Genomic DNA, 26,312 nt, shown 5'->3' with positions numbered 1-26,312 from the left:
TAGAACCATAACCCAATTTTTAGAACAACAAACTATCCAGACCCAACTATCGACTTAGCATTTGGGAAACACTATGGGGCATATTTATACTCCGTTTGCGCCGAATTTGAGTCGTTTTTTTCGACGCAATTTCGGCGCAAAACTAACGCCATATTTATACTTTGGCGTTAGACGCATCTAGTGCCAAAGTATGAGGAATGAGCGTCATTTTTTTGCGTGAACGCCTTCCTTGCGTTAATGAGATGCAAGGTAGGCGTTCCAGTGTAAAAAAATGACTGCGACGCAAATGCGTCGTATTTATACTCCCGGGCAAAAATCACGCCCGGGAGTGGGCGGGGCAAAAAACCCCGCATTTGCGCCTCTTTTTAACGCCTGGGTCAGGGCAGGCGTTAAGGGACCTGTGGGCTCAAAATGAGCCCACAGCTGCCCTCCCATGCCCCCAGGGACCCCCCCTGCCACCCTTGCCCACCCCAGGAGGACACCCAAGGATGGAGGGACCCATCCCAGGGACATTCAGGTAAGTTCAGGTAAGTATAATTTTTTTTTTTGGCATAGGGGGGCCTGATTTGTGCCCCCCTACATGCCACAATGCCCAATGACCATGCCCAGGGGACATAAGTCCCCTGGGCATGGCCATTGGGCAAGGGGGCATGACTCCTGTCTTTACTAAGACAGGAGTCATGTAAATGGCGTCTGGGCGTCGTTAAAAATGGCGCAAATCGGGTGGAGGCGATTTTTTTGCCTCAACCTGACTTGCCCCATTTTAAGACGCCCTTACGCCATTTTCCCCAACGCCGGCGCTGCCTGGTGTACGTGTTTTTTTTCCACGCACACCAGGCAGCGGCGGTCTGCTAGCACCGGCTAACGCCATTCAATAAATACGGCGCCCGCATGGCGCTTCAGAATGGCGTTAGCCGGCGCAAATTTTTTTGGCGCAAAACTGCGATAGCGCAGTTTTGCGTCAAAAAGTATAAATATGGCCCTATGTTAGAAAAATGATGAGATGTCCTCATTATCTGCCAGGTCCAATGTGGTCTTCTTGAAAATTTGCAACACAAGCATTTTCAGCATGTCTGGGACCACTCCATTTACCAGGGAGTTAGTCGTCACTAGAAAAGATTTAGGGCCTGATTAAGAACTCGGCGGATGGGTAATAAAGGTGACAGATATCCCGCCTGCCGAAATCTAAATCCCATTATCTTCTATGGAATTTAGATTTTGGCGGATGGGATATCCATCACTGCTGTGACAGAGTATCCTGTCAGCCAAATTCTAAATCAGGCCTTTATTCTAGTAAAAAGGAGGTATGTCTCAGTTCCTCTTCCACATCTTACCAAGGCCACCTGCTCTCTGCTGATATTGAGAAAAGGAGTGATGTACTGAAGCCTAAAATGTGGCAGACAATTTTGAAATGAACGCTCCCATCACTCAGTTTTTATTTCCTTCTTTGAGAGAATTAACTCATCGAAGAATTAAGGGCCAATTAAAATGCCCCTTGTGCTGCCTTTACCCCACGTTAGCGTAATTTAAAAAAAAACTAAGGCAGAGTTAAGGAGGCCCACTGAGTGCCTAATTTACAAAGTGGTGCAATGCTTGCATTGTGCCACTGTGTAACTCCTTGCCCCACATTATACCTGCATCAGGTACAATGTATGCAAGGTGGGCATTCTCCTCACAGGGATGCCCAAAAAATGACACAGTGAAATTTACAAGATTTCACTGCACTATTTTGTCCATCATTTTTAACACCTGCACAGGGCAGGCATTAAAGTGTTGCTTCCATTATAACCTATAGGTCTACCTGACCTTTGCTGAACTAGCGTCAACATTTTTTGTGCTAGTCCAGCAAAGCACCACAATAGCATAAAAAATATTGACACTATTGTCCTAATGTATGCCATGGTGCGGTGTATAGTAAATACAGAGCTGATGTGCCTCTTTCTTGTAAATATGCGCCTTAGTTTTCAATACTAGTTTTTCTATGGGATAGTATTATCAGTGCACATTGAGGGAGCATAGAGAGGTTCAGAGATTGACTGAATGGTCCCTCCAGTGTCGTATCATGAGTGTTGTTTTCTTTGTAGTGCAGCACCCCTCTAATTGAGCAAGGGGGTTGATTTAAAAAGATTGCATTTTGTAAATGTGAATGCTAGAATTAACCCTATGTTCCACAAAGGCCACCATAAAAGCACTTGCAACAAATCACACTGATTCCTATTGCAAGAATTGTACCAGGGTGGATGATTTGCAAAAATATTCAACTTAAACATATGGGGTATTTCACTTTGTGAATGTGGGCTCAAACCAGGAGCAAGCATAAAGAGGTTCAAAGGTTAAACACATTCTCTACAAAGGATTTTGGCATCATACTTGCTTTTTTTAATCCATTAATGGAGAGTGGCTGCCTTAAAAATATTGCATTTTGGATGGGGGCAGCACAGTATACAGCAGATATAATTCTGAGGCTCCGCTCCTTTCTCACTTTACTGCATCAGATTTAGAGCATCAACTTTACCCCAAGGTGTGATAAGAAAATACTAATGATGGGGAATGGAGAGGTTGTTGGGGTGGAAGAAGACAGAGCAGGAAAATTGCCAGCTGCCATTTTGATACTCCCCTGAAAGGTGCCAGAGAGTATAGGGCCAACATCTGCGGCCAGAGACAGAAGGTGCAGATCCAACTCGGGAGAGACCACACCTCAGCAGCAATCCCGTGCTGTCTCGTGCTGATCAAACTCCCTAAAGAAACGGTTCATGAAAAGCCTGACGGGTGAAGAAGGTGGCGCCTGTTAGGGAAACTCCCCAGCCTCCAGGACCTCGCACTCTCTCCAGTATGGCTTGCAGTTTTGCACCAGAGCAGGGACTGGGGTACCTGAATCGGTGTAGACTGGCTTATGCAAAGATTGCACCATCTGTGCCCTTCAAAGCATTTCCAGAGGATCTGGGAGGTTACCCCTCCCAAGCCTGTAACACCTATTTCCAAAGGGAGAGGGTGTACCACCCTCCTCCCAAAGGAAATGCTTTGTTCTGCCTTCCTGGGATGGAGCTGCTCAGACACCAGAAGAGCAGAACCCTGTCTGTGTCGGGGCAGCAGCTGCAGCTGCAGCTGCAGTGCAAGCCTCAGAGAACTGGTTTGTGTAGGAGGCTGGCCTGACTTGTAATGGGTACCATAGGTACTTACACCTTGTGCCAGGTTCAGTTATCCCTTATTAGTGTAGAAGAGGTGTTTCTAGCAGCTTAGGTTGATAGAAGGTAGCTATGGCAAAGCAGCTTAGGCTGAACTAGGAGACATGTAAAGCTCTTACTATACCACTGGTGTCATACGCACAATGTCATAAGAAAACACAATACACAGAAGTACTAAAAACAAGGTACTTTATTTTTATGACAATATGCCAAAAGTATCTCAGTGAGTACCCTCAGTATGAGGATAAGTTATATACACAAGATATATGTACACAAACAAAACTTAGGTAAGTAATAGCAAGAAAAGTAATGCAAACAGTGTAGAATTACAATAGATTGCAATAGGAGCACATAGGTATAGGGGCAACACACACCATATACTCCAAAAGTGGAATGCGAACCACGAATGGACCATAAACCTATGTGAGCTTGTAGAGGGTCGCTGGGACTGTAAGAAAACAGTGAGGGTTAGAAAATTGCCCACCCCAAGACCCTGAAAAGTAGGTGTAAAGTGCACCTACTGCCCCCAGAGAGCACAGAAGTCGTGATAGGGGGATTCTGCAGGAAGAACAAACACCAGCAATGCAACCACAGTGGATTTCCGGACCTGAGTAACTGTAAGACAAGAGAACCAAGTCCTATAGTCACGACAGTGTCGAGAGTGGGTAGGAGCCCAGGAAATGCCAGCTGAGGGTGCAAGGAAGCTGCCACTGGATGGAAGAAGCTTGGCGTTCTGCAAGAAAGAAGAGAGCTAGGGACTTCTCCTTTGGAAGACGGATGTCCCAGGTCGCGATGAAGCTTGCAGAGGTGCTCTCACGCTGAAAGACCACAAACAAGCCTTGCTAGCTGCAAGAGTTGTGGTAGAGGTTTTTGGGTGCTGCTGTGGCCCAGGAGGGACCAGGATGTCGCCACTTAGAGCAGGAGACAGAGGGGGCGCCCAGCAACTCAGGGAGCCCTCACAGAAGCAGGCAGCACCCGCAGAAGTACCTGAACTGGCACTTGGAAGTAAAGTGAACCGGAGTCCACGTGTAGTCACAAAAGGGAGTCCCACGATGCCGGAGGACAACTCAGAAGGTTGTGCACTGCAGGAAGGAGTGCCAGGGACCCAGACTTGGCTGTGCATGAAGGAAATCCTGGAAGAGTGCACAGGAGCCGGAGCAGCTGCAAATCAGGCGGTACCCAGCAATGCAGTCTAGCATGGGGAGGCAAGGACTTACCTCCACCAAACTTGGACTGAAGAGTAACTGGACTGCGCGAGTCACCTGGACAGAGTTGCTGAGTTATAGGGACCATGCTCGTTGGGCTGAGAGGGGACCCAGAGGACCAGTGTTGCAGTCTTTTAGGGAATTGTCCCTGGACAGCGTGGGGGCACCATTGCTAGTGCAAGGGTGCCCTCATACTCAGTAACTTTGCATCTAGCCTTCAGTAAATGAAGGTGAGACAGATAGGTGACTTATAAGTTACTTAAGTGTAGTGAAAATGGCTGTGAAATAGTGTGTGCACTATTTCACGCAGGCTGAAGTGACAGTCCTGTGAAAGGGTTTGTCGGAGCTCCTTATGGGTGGCAAAAGAAATGCTGCAGCCCCTAAGGATCTCCTGGAAACCCAATGCCCTGGGTACCTGGCTACCATATATTAGGGACTTATAAAGGGGGTCCAGTGTGCCAATTGAATTGGTAAATGAAGTCACTGGCCTACAGTGACAAATTTAAAAGCAGAGAGAGCATAAGCTCTGAGGTTCTGATTAACAGAGCCTCAGTGACACAGTAAGGCACTACACAGGCATACATATTAGGCCACAAACTATGAGCAGTGGGGTCCTGGCCAGCAGGATCCCATTGAGACAGGCAAAACATACTGAGAAACAGGTAGACATTTGGGGTAACACTCCAAGAAAGATGATACTTTCCTCCAGTTAGGCCCAATAATTTACTGACTTTTTACTCTTTTCCCTAACCTCTTTCTGTCACTATGGGGTTCATTACAACATTGGTGGTAAAAGCCGCTTACCGCCGAGCAGAAGACCGCCAATACACTGCCGCGGCCGCGGAACTCCGCCCCAGCTATTATGACCCACATCTCGGAATCCGCCGAAATTCAGACACCCACACAAGTCCGCCACACCAAAGGTCAGTGATAAACTGGCGAAAACAAATCCTCCACCGTCACGCCAACAGAAACACGCCCATGCTATTACAACCCACGAATCCACGCGACGGTCTTTTAACCGCGGTATTCCATTGGCGGTACACACCGCCGCGCTCAAAATACACACACATCTCCAAAACACCGCCACATTGGACAATTCGAAATACACACACCTGTTACACATACAAACACCACTCCCACAGACCCAACACAATATAAAACACACACCCACATCACCCACAAACCCCAATGACCAAAAATTATAGACGAAGGCCAGAGAGAGAGCACAGCATCGACAACCCCACCACACAGAGGCACACAACACCATCACCCACACAACATCCACACACAAAACACCACACACCACTACACATCACCACACTCATCACCACATACACCACCCCACATATCACCTACACCAACCCATGGCACGGCAAAGACACCCCAGGTTTTCGGAGGAGGAGCTCAGGGTCATGGTGGAGGAAATCCTACGGGTAGAGCCACAGCTACTTGGATCACAGGTGCAGCACACCTCCATTGCAAGGAAGATGGAGCTATGGCGAAGAATAGTCGACAGGGTCAACGCAGTGGGACAGCACCCAAGAAATCGGGAGGACATCAGGAAGAGGTGGAACGACCAACGGGGGAAGGTGCGTTCCATGGTCTCCAGGCACAACATCACGGTTCAGCGGACTAGCGGCGGACCCCCACCTCCTCCCCCACAACTAACAACATGGGAGGAGCAGGTCTTGACCATTATGCATCCAGAGGGCCTCGGTGGAGTCGGTGGAGGAATGGACACTGGTAAGTCAAATCTTAACTATCATATCCCCACCCTACCTGCATGCTATCACACACCCCCACCCTCACCCCCTCCCCTATCACTCCAACTCCTGACTAATGTACTAATAACACACACGACCCATCCCAACACCAAGCCTTGCATGACACAACAAAGCATGGACACCCATCACTAAAGCATGACCACTGCACATACCCATAACACCCCCTAACCATCATCACACAAGCCCCCACACAGGAATGCTAGCACTGGGGTACACGGTCACCCACCCATTGCACACCATGACACACACAGATTCAATAATCATGCTTTTACACCCCTTCAGGATCACTACCTAACATCACCAGACAGGAGGGTCCAGACATCTCTACCCCACCCACAGAAGAGGCCCACAGTGATGACAGCAGCTCTGGCCAACTGGATCCAGATGACCAGCCCGGACCATCGTGGGCCTCGGGACAGTCGGTCCCCTCGCAGAGGCACAGCCCAACACTGACCTTCCACCCTCTGGAAACACCAGTACAGCACCCTCCCAGCGGGCCCATACCTCTGTCCCCAGGACACGTCAATCAGCTGTGTGTCCACCACTACAGGGAACCCAGGATAACCCACCACCCCAGCAACAACAGGGACCTGGGGGCAGTGGTAGTAGGCACACGGTCCAGGGGACGGAGGCACAGGAACACAGGGGAACTGGGAGGGCTGCTGTGCGACAGGGGGGCGGACAGGCCAAGGGAACCCACTCTCCACGAGGCCCTCGCCTCCATCATGGGAGCATACCACCACTCCCAGGAAACAATGGCTACGGTCCTGGCCAAGTTTCAGGAGACCCAGCGCCTGCAGGAGGAACAGTATTTGGGCTTCAGGGAGGAACTCAGAACCATCAGCTCCGCCCTGGGCACCATCGTAGGGGTGCTGAAGGACATACAGAACACCATGAGGGACACCGTAGCACTCCAAGGGGCCCCTGACACTAGCCTGGACGATGAACTGCCACCACCTCCGCCGGCGCTAGTGGACAGGACGCCCCACCACAGGACCACCACACCAGCACCCCACCCCCTGCAGACGGAGAACCACCCCGCAAACGGGCCCCAAGATCCAGGAACAGGACAGAGCACGATGGCAAGACCACCGCCAAGAAATTAGACCACCTTGATTGTCATCCCACTGTCCCACCTTGTAACCCTGTCCATATTGGAACTGCCCCAGCTCCACTTCCTATGCCCATATGGGCAATGCACCTGTGAGATTAATAGACTGGACTCTGCCATGGACATTCCTCCACCATCACCCATCACCATTTTACCACCCTCTCCAATAATTAGCACTTCAATAAACACCCTTGAAGCACAAAAATCTCTGGAGTCAGTCTGTGATTTTGAAAATGTGTATTAGCTATGACAATGACAAAATCCGTTCGAAAATGTAATGTCAACATACCTATGTCACACATCCCAAGTCCATGAAGGATGCAAGCAGATGACACACGTTGGTAACCACATCTGTGAAACCGTAATGGAAATGTACAACTCAGTTACCAATTATTGCTTGAAATTGACAGACAGGATAGAGGTAGAAGTGTGAAAGTAAATGTATTAGTAAAGAAAGTGTTCTCACCTGTGTGTCACTGGAAATATTGCTGTATGACTGAGTCCCTGTTGTCAATGTCCTCTTCCTCTGCTTCCTCCTCATCACTGTCCACAGGCTCCACAGCTGCCACAATACCGTCATCTGGACCATCCTCCTCCAGAAAAGGCACCTGGCGTCGCAAAGCAAGATTGTGAAGCATAGAGCAGGCGATGATGATCTGGCACACCTTCCTTGATGAGTAGAATAGGGAACCACCTGTCATATGGAGGCACCTGAACCTGGCCTTCAGGAGGCCGAAGGTGCATTCGATCACCCTCCTAGTCCGCCCATGGGCCTCATTGTAGGGTTCCTCTGCCCTGGTCCTGGGATTCCTCACTGGGGTCAATAGCCATGACAGGTTGGGGTAACCAGAGTCCCCTAATAGCCACACCCAGTGCCTCTGGAGTTGACCCATCACATAAGGGATGCTGCTTTTCCACAGGATGTAGGCGTCATGCACTGAGCCAGGGAACATAGCATTTACCTGTGAGATGTACTGGTCTGCCAAACATACCATCTGTACATTCATGGAATGATAACTCTTCCGGTTCCTGTACACCTGTTCACTCCTGTGGGGGGGGACCAGAGCTACATGGGTCCCATCAATGGCACCTATGATGTTAGGGATATGTCCCAGGGCATAGAAGTCACCTTTAACAGTAGCCAAATCCTCCACCTGAGGGAAAACGATGTAGCTCCTCATGTGTTTCAGCAGGACAGACACCACTCTGGACAACAAGTTGGAAAACATAGGCTGGGACATCCCTGATGCCATGGCCACTGTTGTTTGAAATGACCCACTTGCTAGGAAATGGAGCACTGATAGCACCTGCACTTGAGGGGGGATTCCTGTGGGATGGCGGATTGGTGACATCAGGTCTGGCTCCAACTGGGTAAACAGTTCCTGGATTGTGGCACGGTCAAACCTGTAGGTGATGATTAAATGTCGTTCCTCCATTGTCAACAGGTCCACCAGCGGTCGGTACACCGGAGGATTCCACCATCTCCTCACATGTCCCAGCTGACAGTGCCTAGGAAGGACAACAGCGACCACATAGTCAAGCAATTCAGAGGTATGTACCCACAGCTACACAGAACACGAAACAAAATCCCAAAAGTTGTCTGTATGTGTGTTGAGTCCAGGCCTAGGTATGTGTGACACAGTTGAAAATGAAGCCATGTGGGCCCCTGAAATGGCGGCTGTCTGACCTCTAAAGTGGGACAATGGGATGTGAGGTAACTGCGCTGGCGTTGTACACCGTCGCAGTAGGCGGTCGAAGTCCGCGGCTCAATGCTGCATTGGTTAAATTTGGACCCTATGGGTCCCAGGAGCCAATGACGAAGTGCGCCGGCGGTGATGATACGCACTGCCGCGGACGTCACCGCCGCGGACATGACCGCCATTTTCTATCTGTTCAATCACTCGATACCTGATCTTCGACAGGAGAGGCCCTATACTGCAAGTGCTGCTGTGACTTCGGTCTGGAAGAGACAATGGCATGTGCGTCTGGGGAAAGGGCCCCTGCCTTCACTGCACAGGAGTTGGAGAAGCTCGTGGACGGGTCTTCCCCCAGTACACACTACTCTACGGTCCTCCAGACCAACAGGTGAGTACGTAGGGTGCAAGTTGTATGGGCTATGCCTGTGTGGAGAGGGCTGGATGTAAGAAGGAAGAGGGCAGAGTTCTGCGAGCATGAAGGACTGTGAATGCATTTGCCACATGGCAAGGGTAGGGATGTGGGACACTCACTTCGACGGTGCAGTTGGTAATGACTTCCCTTCTTCCCCTGTACATGTCATGTAGGTCAGCGCCCACCAGAAGAAGGATATTTGGCGTGCCATGGCCAAGGACGTCCGGACCCTGGGGGTCCACCAGAGACGGAGCACCCACTGCCTTAAAAGATGGGAGGACATTCGCCCTGGAGCAAGAAGACGTCGGAGGCTCAGCTGGGGATGACCTCCCAATGTGGGAGGGGTGCCTGTCGCACCATGACCCCCCTGATGTTCCAGATCCTGGCTGTGGCCTACCCTGAGTTGGATGGGCGCATGAGGGCATCACAGCAGACACAAGGGGGTGAGTACACTCTCATTCTGCTGACTTTGCGCGCAGTGGAGGGGTCTGGGTGGGGGAGGAGGGCTGTGGGTTTCCCTAGGCCAGGGCGAGTTCCGTAGGCTAGGCCCCTCCGTAATGCAGGTCATGTGCCACTCCACCCCACCTCTGTAGACTGCCAAGTACAGGTATACATGCCCCTGTGTCATCTATGTGTGCAGATGTTCATCATAGCCAGGTAGGCCATATCCCAGGAACTGCATCTGTAGAGCCCAACAGCGCTGCGTAGTGCAGGGGGCTGCTGTGTCTGTATTGTCCGCCAATGGTAGCGGTAAGCCATGCACTCAACCTGTCTTTCTTCTGTCCCCCCCCCTTTTTTGTGCTCTCTCTGTTCTTTTGTGCATCAGCATCATCAGGCAGAGGTACAGTGGCACCGGAGCACGAGGGGGCTGCCTCCCACATGGCCATGGAGGGCCACACCACGGACTCAGAATACACCAGTGGGACGGAGGGCGAGGGGAGCTTCACGGTGGTCACCGGATCAGCAACCAGTGACACAAACTCGTCCTCCGATGGGAGCTCCTTTGTGGTGGCGGCAACATCTGTGCCCCCCACTTCTACAGGTACAGCTGCCCCCCCATACCAGCACCGCCCTTCCAGCAACCCCTCAGCCTTCGCCCGTGCCGGCTCACCCAGGAGGGTGGGCATCACCTTCGTCCCAGGCACCTCAGGCCCTGCCCCTGTCACCTCTGATGCCCTCAGTGAGGAGGCTATTGACCTCCTCAGGTCACTCACTGTTGGGCAGTCTACCATTGTAAATGCCATTCAGGGTGTAGAAAAGGAGTTGCAACACACTAATGCATTCCTGGATGACATTCATTCTGGTTAGCCTGCCCATCATTGAACCCTGAAATCTCTGGCCTCAGCACTGATGGCAGCCATTGTCCCTGTGTCTAGCCTCCCCCCTCCAACTTCCTCCACCAAGACCCAATCCCCTGTACCTCTGCCTATCCCAAGCACACCATCAGACCAGCCTGCACACACCTCAACACACAAGGGCAGCTCAGGCAAACATAGGCACCACACATCCCACAGGCACTCACCCAAGCATCACCTACATACAGACACAGCAACATCCACTGCCTCCACTGTGTCCCCCTCCTCGTCGTCTCCCTCCTCCCTCCCAGTGTCGTCTACACTCTCACCTGCATGCACTACCACTACAGCCACTAGGACTCGCACCAGGACACCCACCACCACACCCCGCTCACCTGCACTCACCACCCCCACTACCATTTACACGTCCCCTGTGTCCTCTTCCAGTGTCTCTCTGACGCCCCCTCCCAAAGTACACAAACGCAGCCACACACCCACCCAACATCCATCCACCTCACGACAGCCTCCAGAACATGCACCTGCACCCAAATCATCAAAAGTTACACCTCCTACAACCACCTCCTCTTCCTCCACTCCCAGACCCCCTCCAGCTACCCGTCCTAGTGTTCGTCAGAAACTTTTCCTGAGCAACGTTGACCTCTTTCCCGCCACCCCCCCTCCAATTCATAGGTCCCGTACTAGCACCTCAGCCAAAAAAACTCCGGTACCAGTGGTGCCTGTTAGTGGTATGTGGAGTGCACCGGCCACCAGGGCAGCCAGTGTGACACGGAGCCAGTCCCCCCCCCTGTGAAGCACCAGAAGTTGGACAGTGCCCGACGGGAGAGGGGGAAGACTCCTGCCGGCAAAGCTGCTCACAAGGGTCCCGGGGGGAGTGTGGAGTCAGCTGTGACTCCTCCCAAGGTGGGGAAGGGGCAGAAGAAAGTGCCAAACTCTGGGAAGAGCAGCACAGCAGAGATGGCCGCCATCATCCACGCTGCCCAGAATGCCACCGCCAGCCCCATCGTCACTGGTCAAGAGACCACCGCCAGAGTCAGTGTCCAGGAGGGCAGCCCAATTGTCACTGGTCAGGAGGCCACCGCTAAGTCAGTGCCCAGGAGGGCCCCGGCAGCCACAGCCCCGCTGGGCAATGAGGGACCGCCATGGCAAACACCGCTGCACAGGTCAGAGACAGCAAAGTCAAGCACCGCTGAACAGGGCAAAGACCGCCATGGCAAGCACCGCTGAACAGGTCAGAAACTGCTAAGTCAAGCACCGCTGAACAGGGCAAAGACCGCCATGGCAAGCACCGCTGAACAGGGCAAGCACCGCAAAATCAAGCACCGGTAGCCAGGTGCGGCAGGGGCAGTGACGGAACTGGGACCGTCCCGGGGAGAGTGATGCACTCTGGGCACCAGTCCCCCTCCAGAACCAGTGGAGAACAGCATCCACTACCTCAGTCCTTAACAGGATGAAGCACTCTGGGCACCAGTCCCCCTCCAGAACCAGTGGAGAACAGCATCCACTATCTTAGTCCTTAACAGGATGAAGCACTCTGGGCACCAGTCCCCCTCAAGAACCAGTGGAGAACAGCACCCACTACCTCAGTCCTTCACAGGATGAAGCACTCTGGGCACCAGTCCCCCTCCAGAACCAGTGGAGACTGTTATCCACTTGAGAGACTGTGGCTTTGCACTCCCCAGGATGGTACAGTGGGCAAACCACCCACTGCAAAGACTTGTGAGACTGTGGCTTTGCTCTCCCCAGGATAAAGCAGTGGGCAAACCACCCACTGAAAAGACTTGTGAGACTGTGGTTTTGCACTCCCCAGGATAAAGCAGTGGGCAAACCACCCACTGCAAAGACTCATGAGACTGTGGCTTTGCACTCCCCAGGATGGTACAGTGGGCAAACCAGCCACTGAAAAGACTTGTGATACTGTGGCTTTGCACTCCCCAGGATGGTACAGTGGGCAAACCACCCACTGGAAAGACTTGTGAGACTGTGGCTTTGCACTCCCCAGGATGGTACAGTGTGCAAACCACCCACTGAAAAGACTTGTGGGACTGTGGCTTTGCACTCCCCAGGATAAAGCAGTGGGCAAACCACCCACTGAAAAGACTTGTGAGACTGTGGCTTTGCACTCCCCAGGATACATCAATGGGCATGGAGCCCCGTCGTGGATCTGGCGTGGTGCTGTCATCCGGCTGAGGTGCCCCCCTTCTGTTCCCCCTGAGGTGCCTGTTGTATTTCGATCTGATGCCACAGCAGTGTTCTCTCCGTTTCTGGACAGGTATCGTGTGTGGGCCTCGCCCATGCATTTTGGGCCCAGTGGTCCACGGACATTGAATGGTGCATACCTGCACTACTAATCGTGATGTATAATTTTTTTAATGTGTATATATATCTGTATATATTAGCTTACTGTATTTTGATACATTACAATGGTGGAACTCATTTCTTTTTGTCTTTGCATTCTTCCATGGGGGTTGGGGGTTGTTACTGTGATGTTTGGAAATGCATTGGTGTGTGTGTTGTAGTGTGTAAGGGTCGGGGTGGGGTGGGGGTGTTGCGTGTGTGTGTCTCTGACATTTGCCTCCCCTCCCCTATGTCGTAGGTGCAGTACTCACTGTTGTCTTCGGCGCCGGCGTTGCTGATGATCGTAGAGGAGCAGGAAGACTATTGCAGGGAGTATTTGGAGTTCCGGCTCCATGGTGCCCTCCTTCCTCGTGGAGTGTGTTAAGGTGAGCCTTTTCCCATTGAAATGGCTGTTTCCGCCATGTTTTTATCCACGGTGAATCCGCCCCGGAAAAGGTGGCGGATTGGCCTGTTGTAATACTGTGGGCGGTACTTTGTCTACCGCCTGTCTGTTGGCGGTGACCACCGCGCTGCTTGTCTGTACCGCCGTGGCGGTCGGAGTGTTAAAGTGGCTGTCTTTGTTGGCGGTTTCCGCCACGGTCATAATTCCCTTTTTTTTCCCACCGGCCTGTTTGCGGCATTACCGCCGCTTTAACACCGTCCGCCAGGGTTGTAATGACCCCCTTTGTCTGTTGCAGAGGATACCCCTAGGGTTGTAATGACAACTTATGAAAGTTTTAATTTCAAAATTTTGAGGGGTCTCCGCATAGAAAGAAGTTTAGGGATTGGGAAGAACCCCAACAAGGAATTTCTCTTAAATCTCCTCCTGCAGGATGACCAGAGACATACTACTGGCCAGTTACACTCAGAGGGGGAGGTTGAGGAAGATTCCAACAGGTAGACTCAAGAGAGCATTCTGGAGATCCTGGGGAAGGTCCTTCCAAAAATCTTTCCATCAACAAACCTCCTAGTGTAGCTGGTAGTGGAAAGGGGTTACACACAAGTAGGGCCCCCTTCACACCTATAGGCCAGGTAACTAGAGTTACTCAAGTTAGGGAAAGATCTGCCTCTGCCAATTCCCATGTCACTTCTGCCTCAGAGGTGTCAAACACATCCAACCCTGAGGACCAGTCCCTAGATAGGGAACTCAGAAATCTGAGGTTGGAAGAGGTCAAACTGGGGCTACGGTAGCAACAGTTGGCCTTAGACAGGGAATCCCTGGCCGTGGAAGGTGGAAGGCAGGCATTGGGGTTAGTTCCCCATGCTGGCAGCAGCAGTAATTTTAGGTAACTCCAGTGTTAGGAAACATACATTTGATTCCAGAACTCTGCACAAGGTTGTTCCCCCTTACAAGGATGGGGATGACATTTATAAGTGGTTTGCTGCACTTGAAAGGGCCTGTACAATTCAGAGGGACCCTCAAGCATAGTGGGCTGCTATGCTGTGGTTGTCTTTCACTGGCACGGGGAGAGACAGACTCCTTATTGTTAGGGAGGATGACTCAGACAACTACCATGTTCTGAAAAGTGCACTCTTGGATGGTCTAGACTTTACCACTGAACAATATAGAACCAAGTTCAGATAGACCAGAAAGGAGTCTTCACAGGATTGGATAGACTTTGTAGACTGTTCAGTGAAGGCCCTAGAAGGTTGGTTAAATGGCAGTAAGGTGACTGACTATGAAAGCCTGTATAATCTATTTCTGAGACAGCATATATTGAACAATTGTGTGTCTGATGTGTTGCGCAAGTATCTTGTGGACTCAGACCTGACCTCTCCCCATGAATTGGGAAAGAAGGCAGACCAAGAGATCAGAACAAGTGTGAGCAGAAAAGCTCATACAGTGAGGGACAAGGGCAGCAAGTAGAAGGATGATGAGTCTCATGACAAGGGTGGGGACAAAGATGACAAATCTTCAGAGTTTTCACCAGGCCCACAAAAATCCTGTGGGGGGGGGTGGGTCCAAATCCCCTTCAAAGCAGCAGAAAACACCTTGGTGTTATTTATGTAAGCATAAAGGCCATTGGACAAGGGACCGCACTTGCCCCAAGAGAAGCACCAACCCTCTTACCACCACAACCCTCATAGCTCCCAGTAGTGCCCCTAGTAATAGCAGTGGTGGTGGGAAAAACACTACTAATAGACAATCAAAGGGTGTAGGTGGGCTCACTTTTGGTAATGTAGTGAGGGTTGGTCTAGTTAGGGAGATCACTGAGGCTGTTTTAGTCTCTGATGGTGGCATTTACCTTGACACCTTAGTTGCTTGTCCCCTTAATAAGGTAAGTACAAACAACTAACCCTAATTAATGGTGTTCAGGTTGAGGCCTACAGAGACACAGGTGCCAGTGTCACTATGGTGCTGGAGAAACTGGCTGCCACTGTGCAACACCTACTTAGTCATCAGTACCAAGTGACAGACGCCCATAACAACACTGTTAGCCCCCCCCCCCCCATGGCTGTTGCAAATCTCAACTGGGGGGAGGCGGTGTTAATGGTCCAAAGAAGGTTGTGGTATTCACTGACTTACCTGTAGAGTGTCTCTTAGGCAATGATTTGGAAACTTCAGCTTGGGCTGAAGTGGAGTTGGAGGCCCATGCATCAATGCTGGACATTCCTGGGCAAATCTGTGCTCTTAGCAAAGCTCAGACCAAGAAGGAAAAAGGACAGGGAAACTTGGATCCTGGAACAATGGACCAAGTGCTCCCAAAAACTAGGGGTAGGAAGGGCAAACCCTTGTCCACTATCCCTCCCTCTCCAGATGATTCCCCTTTTGATGAGGAGGAGTCCACTCCATGTGCAGAACCTACACCAGAGGAGCTTGACGCTGACACAGCTGAGCTCTTGGGTGCAGGGGGCATGCCAGGGAGGAACTGAGTGTGGCACAGCAGACCTGTCCCACACTAGTAGGTCTCAGCAAGCTGTCAAACAGCAAAATGGGGATATCAGTGATTCCCACAGAGTTTACTGGGAGAACAATCTCCTCTTTATTGAGGCAAGGGATCCTAAACCTGGTGCCACCAGGAGACTGGTCATCCATTTACAGTATAGGGAATCCCTCCTAACTCTGGCACATGATATTCCCTTGGCTGGACCTTAGGGGCAAAGTAAAACATGGGACAGACTTGTTCCTCATTTTCACTGGCCTCATATGTCAGAGTGACACCAATGAGTTTTGTCGCTCCTGTGTGACCTGCCAAGCCCGAGGCAAAACTAGTGGCACCCCAAAAGCCCCCATAATCCCTCTGCCAGTGGTTGAAGTTCCCTTTGAGAGGGTAGGGTTTGATACTGTTGGCCCCCTTGACCATCCAACAGCTTCTGGCAATAGGTTCGGCCTTGTGTAGAGGACCATGCCAAAACGCAGAGAGAGACTTCAAAGAGAAGGAAATAACTTTCCTTCCCTTTGAAGCCTCTCTCGGCCTCCCCCATGTGATCGGAAGAGAAATGCAAAGCATTTCTCTTCCAATCGCGCAGGAAGCTGAGCTTCCAGCGCGATGGGAGGAGGCAGATCGGCCTATTATTAGGCCGATCTGCCCCCAGGGGGGGCAGAAACCTCTAGGCACCAGGGATAAAAAAAATGTTGTTTTGTTTTTGTTTAGTTTTTTGTTTTAGAGCCAGGGGGGGGCATTTTTTTTAAGGCCTTTTCTGCTAGGCAAGGGTCGCTCCCATAGGGGGCAAATTATATTTAGGCCATTTCCGCCCCCCTTGGGGGCAGATTGGCCTATTTTTATGAGGCCAATCTGTCCCCAAGGGGGACAGAAACCACTAGACACCAGGGAGTTTTTTTTTTTTTTTTCATAAATTTCACGTAAGGGGAGCGACCCCTGGGGGACAAATTTATTTTAGGCCATTTCTGCCCCCCAGGGGGGAAGATCAGCCTATTTTAATTAGGCCGATCTGCCCCCAAGGGGGGCAGATACCGCTAGGCACCAGGGATCTTTTTTTTTGCACCGCCACGCAAGGGGAGCGACCCCGTAGGCAATGGTCGCTCCCAGGGAGGGGAAGGGGGGCACATTTATTTTAGGCCATTTCTGCCCCCCCGGGGGCAGATCGGCCTATTGTTATTAGGCCGATCTGCCCCCGGGGGGGGCAGAAACCTCTAGACGCCAGGGCTAATTTTTTTTGTGTTTTTTTTTGTGTTTTTTGTTTTTTTAGAGATGGGGAGCGACCCCTTAGGCAAGGGTCGCTCCCCTGGAGTGGCAAATTGTATTTAGGCCATTTCTGCCCGCTTTGGGGGCAGATCGGCTGATTTTAGGTCAATCTGCCCCCAAGGGGGGGCAGAAACCACTAGGCACTAGGGATCTTTTTTTTTTTGCACCGTCACGCAAGGGGAGCGACCCCGTATGCAAGGGTCGCTCCCCGGGTGGGGGGGCACATTTATTTTAGGCCATTTCTGCCCCCCCCCTGGTGGCAGATCGGCCTATTGTTATTAGGCGATCTGCCCCCGGGGGGACAGAAACCTCTAGGCTCCAGGGCTAAAAAAAATTTAGTGTTTTTTTTTTGTTTGTTTGTTTTTTTAGAGATGGGGAGTGACCCCTTAGGCAAGAGTCTCTCCCCTGGAAGGGCAAATTGTATTTAGACCATTTCTGCCTCCCTTGGGGGCAAATCGGCCGATTTTAGGTGAATCTGCCCGGCACAGTGGATCTTTTTTTTTGCGCCGTCACGCAAGGGAAGCGACCTTGTAGGCAAGGGTCGCTCCCTGGGGGGGGGGGGAATTTATTTTAGGCCATTTCTGCCCCCCCTGGGGCCAGTTGAGCTAGAGGCCAAAATCCACAGGTATGCACTTTGCAAAAAACACCTCTGTTTTCTGTGAAAAAGTGTGATGTGTCCACGTTGTGTTTTGGGCCATTTCCTTTCGTGGGCGCTAGGCTCACCCACACAAGTGAGGTACCATTTTTATCGGGAGACTTGGGGGAATGCTGGGAGGAAGGACATTTGTGGCTCCTCTCAGATTCCAGAACTTTTTGTCACTGAAATGAGAGGAAAAAGTGTTTTTTTGGCCAACTTTTGAGGTTTGCAAAGGATTCTGGGTAACAGAACCTGGTCAGAGCCCCACAAGTCACCCCATCCTAGATTCCCCTAGGTGTCTAGTTTTCATAAATGTGCTGGTTCGCTAGGTTTCCCCAGGTGCCGGCTGAGCTAGAGGCCAAAATCCACAGGTAGGCACTGTTTTCTGTGAAAAAATGTGATGTGTCCATGTTGTGTTTTGGGCCATTTCCTTTCGTGGGCGCTAGGCCTACCCACACAAGTGAGGTACCATTTGTATCGGGAGACATGGTGGAACGCTGGGTGGAAGGAAATTTGTGGCTCCTCTCAGAATCCAGAACTTTCTGTCACCAAAATGTGAGGAAAATGTGTTTTTTTAGCCAAATGTTGAGGTTTGCAAAGGATTCTGGGTAACAGAACCTGGTCAGGGCCCCACAAGTCACCCCATCTTGGGATCCCCTAGGTCTCTAGTTTTCAAAAATGCACAGGTTTGGTAGGTTTCCCTGGATGCCGGCTGAGCTAGAGGCCAAAATCTACAGGTAGGCACTTTGCAAAAAAAACCTCTGTTTTCTGTCAAAAAATGGGATGTGTCCATGTTGTGTTTTGGGGCATTTCCTGTCGCGGGCGCTAGGCCTACCCACACAAATGAGGTACCATTTTTATTGGGAGACTTGGGGGAACGCTGGGTGGAAGGAAATTTGTGGCTCCTCTCAGATTCCAGAACTTTCTGTCACTGAAATGTGAGGAAAATGTGTTTTTTTAGCCACATTTTGAGGTTTGCAAAGGATTCTGGGTAACAGAACCTGGTCAGAGCCCCACAAGTCACCCCATCTTGGATTCCCCTGGGTCTCTAGTTTTTTAAAAATGCACAGCTTTGGTAGGTTTCCCTAGGTGCCGGCTGAGCTAGGGGCCAAAATCTACAGGAGGGCACATTGCAAAAAACACCTCTGTTTTCTGTAAAAAAATGGGATGTGTCCACGTTGTGTTTTGGGCAGTTTCCTTTCGTTGGCGCTAGGCCTACCCACACAAGTGAGGTACCATTTATATCGGGAGACTTGGGGGAACGCTGGGTGGAAGAAAATTTGAGGCTCCTCTCAGATTACAGAACTTTCTGTCACCGAAATGTGAGGAAAATGTGTTTTTTTTAGCCAAATTTTGAGGTTTGCAAAAGATTCTGGGTAACAGAACCTGGTCAGAGCCCCACAAGTCACCCCATCCTGGATTCCCCTAGGTCTCTATTTTTCAAAATGCACAGGTTTGGTAGGTTTCCCCTAGGTGCCGGCTGAGCTAGAGGCCAAAATCTACAGGTAGGCACTTTGCAAAAAACACCTCTGTTTTCTGTCAAAAAATGGGATGTGTCCACGTTGTGTTTTGGGGCATTTCCTGTCGCGGGTGCTAGGCCTACCCACACAAGTGAGGTATCATTTTTATCGGGAGACTTGGGGGGAACATAGAATAGCAAAACAAGTGTTATTGCCCCTTGTCTTTCTCTATATTTTTTCCTTCCAAATATAAGAGACTGTGTAAAAAAGACGTCTATTTGAGAAATGCCCTGTAATTCGCATGCTAGTATGGGCACCCCGTAATTCAGAGATGTGCAAATAACCACTGCTCCTCAACACCTTATCTTGTGCCCATTTTGGAAATACAAAGTTTTTCTTGATAGCTATTTTTTACTCTTTATATTTCAGCAAATGAATTGCTGTATACCCGGTATAGAATGAAAACCCACTGCAGTGTGCAGGTCATTTATTGGCTCTGGGTACCTAGAGTTCTTGATGAACCTACAAGCCCTATATATCCCCGCAACCAGAAGAGTCCACCAGATGTAACAGTATATGGCTTTCAAAAATCTGACATTGCAGGAAAAAGTTACAGAGTAAAACGTAGAGAAAACTTGCAGATTTTTTCACCTCAATTTCATTTTGTTTTTTTCAGTTGTTATTTTCTGTAGGAAACCCTTGTAGGATCTACACAAATGACCCCTTGCTGAATTCAGAATGATGTCTACTTTTCAGAAATGTTTCGGTTTCTGGGATCCAGCATTGGTTCCATGCCCATTTCTGTCACTGACTGGAAGGAGGCTGAAAGCACAAAAAGTCAAAAAAATGGGGTATGTCCCAGTAAAATGCCAAAATTGTGTTGAAAAATTGGGTTTTCTGATTCACGTCTGCCTGTTCCTGAAAGCTGGGAAGCTGGTGATTTTAGCACACAACCCCTTTGTTGATGCCATTTTCAGGGGAAAAAACACAAGCCTTCTTCTGCAGCCCCTTTTTCCAATTTTTTTGAATAAAACAAATTTTTCACTGTATTTTGGCTAATGTCTTGGCCTTCTTCTGGGGAACCCACAAAGTCTTGGTACCTCTAGAATTCCTAGGATGTTGGAAAAAAAAGGACACAAATTTGGCGTGGGTAGCTTATGTGGACAAAAAGTTATGAGGGCCTAAGCGCAAACTGCCCCAAATAGCCAAAAAAAGGCTTGGCACCTTAGGGGGAAAAGGAAAACGAGATGCATTACAAAAATGAAAAATTAAACGTTTCAGTTCACAGTTATGTCCTTTGGTATAAGAAATGCACCTGACACTTTCCAGAGGCTGGTGAATATAGTCCTCAAAGGTTTGGAAGCTTTTAGTGCAGCATACCTAGATGACATTGCTGTATTGAGCTCCACCTGGGATGACCACCTGATCCACCTATGGAAAGTTTTAGAGCCCTGCAAAAAGCAGGTCTCACTATCCAGGCTTCAATGTGCCAGATAGGGAAGGGGAAAGTGGTTTATCTGGGCCACCTGGTAGGTGGAGAACACATTGAACCACTACAGGGTAAGATCCAGACAATTATGGACTGGGCTCTCCCTACCACTTAGGCCCAGGTCAGAGCCTTCTTAGGTCTCACTCGGTATTACAGGAGGTTCATTAAGAACTATGGCTCCATTGTTGGCCCTCTTAATGACCTCACTTCCAAAAATATGCCTAAAAATGAATTGCGGACAGCCTGCTGTTAGAAAGCTTTTGAGGAGCTTAAGCAGGCTAAGTGTACTGCACCTGTGGTACAAATACCAAATTTCTCCAAACAATTAATTGTCCAGGCAGATGCTTCTGAACTGAGGGTTGGGGCAGTGTTATCACAAATTAACTCAGAGGGCCAGGAGCAACCTGTTGCTTTTATCAGTAGGGGAAACCCTAGAGAAAAGCATTGGTCAGCCTTAGAGAGGCAGCCCTTTGCTGGGGTCTGGGCCCTGAAAAAGTTGAGACCATACTTATTTGGGACTCACTTCATTTTTCCGACAGACCACAAACCTCTCTTATGGCTGAAACAGATGAAAGGTGAAAACCCTAAATTGCTGATGTGGTCCATTTCCCTACAGGGGAATGATTTTACAGTGGAGCATAGACCTGGGAGTAACCACTCCACCACAGATGGACTCTCCAGATATTTCCACTTAGACAATGAAGACTCATTTGGGCAAGGTTAGCCTTATCGTCCCTCATTTGGGTGGTGGTGTGTAGGAAAGTACCATACCATCTGTCTTGGCATGGTACCCCCAATTTCGGGCTGTTTGTCAGTATGTTTTGCCTGTCACACTGGATCCTGCTAGCAAGGACCCCAGTGCTCATAATTTATGGCCTAATGGGAGTGTTGACAGTAGTGCTTAACAGTGTCACTGAAGTTCTCCTAACCATAACTCCAGTGCTTATGCTCTATCTGCTTCCAAATTAGTCATATTTTATTCACTTCATATTCCAATTCCAATTGGCACACTGGACCCCCCCCCTCATAAGTCCCTAATATATGGTACCTAGGTACCCAGGGCACTGGGGTTCCAGGAGATCATTATGGGCTGCAGCATTTTTTTTGCCACCCATAGGGAGCTCATACAAACCCTTCATCAGGACTGCCACTGCAACCTAAGTGAAGTAGTGCACACTCTATTTCACAGAAATTTTCACTGGACTTAAGTAACTTATAAGTCACCTATATGTCTAACCTTCATTTACCCCCACGCTGTCCAGGGCCAATTCTCAGGACTTCGTGAGTGCGGGGATACTATTACATGCATGTACTACATATAGGTCAATTCCTATATGTAGCTTCACAAATGTAACTCCGAATATGGCCATGTGAGGTGTCTAAGTTCATGAAATTGTCCTCCATTCCAAATCTGGTATTTGGGGGCCAATCCCATGCATCCTGGGGGCTCCACCATGGACCCCCAGTACTTCCAAACCAGCTCTCTGAGACTTGCACTGCAACTACAGCTGCTGCCACCTCACAGTCAGGTTTCTGCTCTCCTGGGGTCTGCACAGCTCAGTCGCAAGATGGCAGAACAATGCATTTCCTTTGGGAGGAGGGTGTTACACCCTCTCTCTTTGGAAATAGGTTTTACAGGCTTGGGAGGGGTAGCCTCCCAGAGCCTCTAGAAATGCTTTGAAGGGCACAGATGGTGCCCTCCTTGCATAAACCAGTCTACGCCGGTTCAGGGACCCCCAGTCCCTCCTTGGGCATGAAAGTGGATAAAGGAAAGGGGAGTGATGACTCCCCTGTCCATCACCACCACAGGGGTGGTGCCTAGAGCTCCTTCAGTGTGCCATCTTGTTTTCTAAGGTGTGGGGACACTCTGACGATCTGTGAGTAGCCAGTGCCAGCAGGTGACGTCGGAGACCCCTCCTGATAGGTCCATACCTAATAAGGTAGCCAATCCCCCTCTCATGGCTATTTAGGGTCTCTATTTTGGGTCCCTCTTCGGATTCAGCTTGTAAGACTCCACCAGGAATCCTCTGCACCTTCTGCTTCCGCTTCTGACCATCGGATCAACCGCAGACTGCTCCAGGAACCGCTGTAACTGCAACAAAGTATCCAGGAGGACTCCTGTGACCTGCAGCTTCAGCTCCAGCCAGCAACTGCAACAGTTTCCAAGGTGTGCACACTCTGAGGACTCCCTGTCTTCACCCTGCAGCAGAAGAACCAAAGGAATCTCCAGTGAAGTGACAGAGTCACTTCTCTGCTCCTGCAGGCACCTTCTACAATGACAACCGGTTCTCTGGGACTCCTCTCCTGATGACGAGTGTGCTCCCTGGAACACAGGTTGTAGACCAACACGACCCAGACTGTTCTAAGGTCCAGCTGTCCAGATTTGGAGGAAATAAGAGCTTGTCTTCCCGGTTTGCGACAGTACCCCTGCGCACCCTGTCATCTCTAGCTCCTTGGGCTTCTGTGCACCTCTTCCAAGAATTCTTCATGCACAGCGTAGCCCACATCCCCAGCACTCCATCCTGTGACACACAACTTGCTGAGTTGTTCTCCGGTGACGTGGGACCTTCTTTTGTTTGTGGTGCACCAAATGCAATTTGCATCTTCTTTGTCCCTGTGTACTGGGACTCCCGTGGGCATTGCCTGGTCATCTTGGGCTCTCTCCAGTGTTGGGAGCCCCCTTTGCCTCCTCAGTCCGAGTTGAGGCCCCCGGTCCCTCCTGGATCCAGGCAGTGCCATTTTGATGCAAACGCGACCTTGCTTGAACCAAGGCTTGTTGGATGAATCCAGCAACGCAAACAGCCTGCATCCAACATCTTGACATGGAACATCTCCTGCACCACACAGGAACCCCCAGTCATCTTCTTTGGTGCTCTTCTGCAGACTTCTTCTAACTGGAAAATCCTCCTTTGCACCATCTTCTAGGTTGGCAGGGGCTCCTGTCCTTCCTGGAATCTTCTGCAACTTCTGGGCTCTGGGTTTGGGTATTTTACTTACCCTTGGTGTTTTCTTATACTCAAAGCACCCCTCTACACACTACACTTGCCTAGGGGGGAATTTGTGATTCGCATTCCACTTTCTTAGTATATGGTTTGTGTTGCCCCTAGGCCTATTGCATTCTATTGTATTTTCTACTGTTTGCACTATTCTGTGACTATTTACTTCCCTGATTTTGGTCTCTAGTGTATATATTGTATATAATACTTACCTCAAGAAGGAGCATTGCCTATAAAATATTTTTGGCCTGGTGTCACTAAAATAAAAAACCTATTTTTTTGGTAACACTGAGTATTGTCGTTTATTGTGTATAAGTACTGTGTAACTATAGTGGTACTGCAGGAGCTTTGCATGTTTCCTAGTTCAGCCTAAGCTGCTCAACTACAGCTACCTCTAGACAGCCTAAGCTGCTAAAACACTGCCTAGATTCCACTAATAAGGGATAACTGGACTTGGTAAAAGGTGTAAGCACCTTAGATACCCACTACAAACCAGGCCAGCCTCCTACACTAATACATTTGCGACTCAGACATAACCAAATGTGGGATCAGGGTGCCCACGATTGGAGGTCTCAAATAGACAGTATGGTCACAAGACCTGAGCTGGGTGATTCACTGGCCCATAAATCATCCAAGATAAAAAAGGGTATTGGATTACAGAGGAGAACCTCATTTAACTGAAAAGGCCCTTAATTATACAAAAGAGCATCAAGATCAGAGGGCTGTGGCAAAGTAAGGGTCCACAGCCAGTAAGTGCAGGGTCTCAGTGAGAGCATGCACACCCAACTCTAAACTGGCACTTATTACTAGAACAGAAAACCTACATAAAATGCCATTGGACAGACACTGTAAACAATCCTCCACCAAGAATACACTGACAGCAAAGCCCAATACAGGTGAGAAGACAGGAAAACACCTACAACTTTTAGAGGTCCTCTCTGTAGAAAGATGGTGTGAGAAAGTAGCCTCTTTCTAGCCTTGTTACCCCCACTTTTGGCCTGTTTGTGAGTGTATGTCAGGGTGTTTTCACTGTCTCACTGGTATCCTGCTAGCCAGGGCCCAGTGCTCATAGTGAAGACCCTATGTTTTCAGTATGTTTGTTATGTGTCACTGGGACCCTGCTAGTCAGGACCCCAGTGCTCATAAGTTTGTGACCTATAGGTATGTGTTCCCTGTGTGATGCCTAACTGTCTCACTGAGGCTCTGCTAACCAGAACCTCAGTGGTTATGCTCTCTCTCATTTCTTTAAAATTGTCACTAACAGGCTAGTGACCAATTTTACCAATTTACATTGGCATACTGGAACACCCTTATAATTCCCTAGTATATGGTACTGAGGTACCCAGGGTATTGGGGTTCCAGGAGATCCCTATGGGCTGCAGCATTTCTTTTGCCACCCATAGGGAGCTCTGACAATTCTCACACAGGCCTGCCACTTCAGCCTGAGTGAAATAACGTCCACGTTGTTTCACAGCCATTTTACTCTGCACTTAAGTAACTTATAAGTCACCTATATGTCTAACCTTTACCTGGTAAAGGTTGGGTGCTAAGTTACTTAGTGTGTGGGCACCCTGGCACTAGCCAAGGTGCCCCCACATTGTTCAGGGCCAATTCCCCGGACTTTGTGAGTGCGGGGACACCATTACACGCGTGCACTGCATATAGGTCACTACCTATATGTAGCTTCACAATGGTAACTCCGAATATGGCCATGTAACATGTCTATGATCATGGAATTGCCCCCTCTATACCATCCTGGCATAGTTGGCACAATCCCATGATCCCACGGGTCTCTAGCACAGACCCTGGTACTGCCAAACTGCCTTTTCAGGGGTTTTCACTGCAGCTGCTGCTGCTGCCAACCCCTCAGACAGGTTTCTACCCTCCTGGGGTCCAGCCAGGCTTGGCCCAGGATGGCAGAACAAAGGACTTCCTCAGAGAGAGGGTGTTACACCCTCTCCCTTTGGAAAAAGGTGTTAAGGCAGGGGACGAGTAGGCTCCCCCAGCCTCTGGAAATGCTTTCATGGGCACAGATGGTGCCCATATCTGCATAAGCCAGTCTACACCGGTTCAGGGACCCTCAGCCATGCTCTGGCGCGAAACTGGACAAAGGAAAGGGGAGTGACCACTCCCCTGACCTGCACCTCCCCTGGGAGGTGCCCAGAGCTCCTCCAGTGTGCTCCAGACCTCTGCCATCTTGGAAACAGAGGTGCTGCTGGCACACTGGACTGCTCTGAGTGGCCAGTGCCAGCAGGTGACGACAGAGACTCCTTCTGATAGGCTCTTTCAGGTGTTGCTAGCCTATCCTCTCTCCTAAGTAGCCAAACCCTCTTTTCTGGCTATTTAGGGTCTCTGTCTTTGGGAATTCCTTAGATAACGAATGCAAGAGCTCATCCGAGTTCCTCTGCATCTCTCTCTTCACCTTCTGCCAAGGAATTGACTGCTGACCGCGTTGGAAGCCTGCAAAACTGCAACAAAGTAGCAAAGACGACTACTGCAACTCTGTAACGCTGATCCTGCCGCCTTCTCGACTGC

The sequence above is a fragment of the Pleurodeles waltl genome, chromosome 8, assembly GCF_031143425.1.
Source record: "Pleurodeles waltl isolate 20211129_DDA chromosome 8, aPleWal1.hap1.20221129, whole genome shotgun sequence".
Lineage (NCBI taxonomy): Eukaryota > Metazoa > Chordata > Amphibia > Caudata > Salamandridae > Pleurodeles > Pleurodeles waltl.
Note: the sequence above shows the minus strand (reverse complement) of the source record.